Consider the following 743-nt stretch of genomic DNA (forward strand, 5'->3'; position numbering starts at 1 on the left):
CGGGGCTTTGAAGAGGAAGGCGATACTCTCTGGCAGCAATTTCCAATAGCAAGAAAAGGTGAGCCCATATCTTTAAAATTAAAAATTTTAAAAAAGAAAAAAAAGAGATGTGAGCCACTCGTGTCATTGAAAATGTGCTAGCACCCACATTTTTAAAAAAGGAAAAAGAAACAAGTGAAATTGATTGTAATAATTTACTTAATGCAACATATTCAAAATTTTATCACCTTTATATGGAATCAGAAAAATTTATTTTAAAAGTTTCCATTGGGAACTATGTCTTTGAAAATCACTTTGCATTTTAAGCTTTCAGTTTATCTCAGTTTAGGCCAGCTTATTTCCAGCTACTCAGTAGGCCCAAGCTGCCCATGACTGCCACATTGACATGTACTGGAAGCTCTCTGACTCTTTTTTGGGGGGGGTGTTGGAGTCTCACTCTGTCTCCCAGGCAGGAGTGCAGCGGCAAGCTCACAGCCACCACAGCCTTGACATGCTGGGGTCAGGCGATCCTTCCGCCTCAGCCTTCCAAATAGCTGGAACCACAGGCATAGGCCACCACACCCAGCTAATTTTGTGATTTATTGTAGAGATGAGGGTCTGTAATCCCAGCATTTTAGGAGGCCAAAGTAAGAGGATTGCCTGAGCCCAGGCTGGGCATTGTGGCCTGTTGTTCCAGCTACTTCGAAGGCTGAGGCGGAAGGATCACCTGAGCCCAGCAGGTCGAGGCTGCGGTGGCCATGAGC

This window comes from Carlito syrichta, unplaced genomic scaffold, assembly GCF_000164805.1.
Source record: "Carlito syrichta isolate Samal-C Ts95f unplaced genomic scaffold, Tarsius_syrichta-2.0.1 Scaffold312068, whole genome shotgun sequence".
In the NCBI taxonomy this organism is placed as follows: domain Eukaryota; kingdom Metazoa; phylum Chordata; class Mammalia; order Primates; family Tarsiidae; genus Carlito; species Carlito syrichta.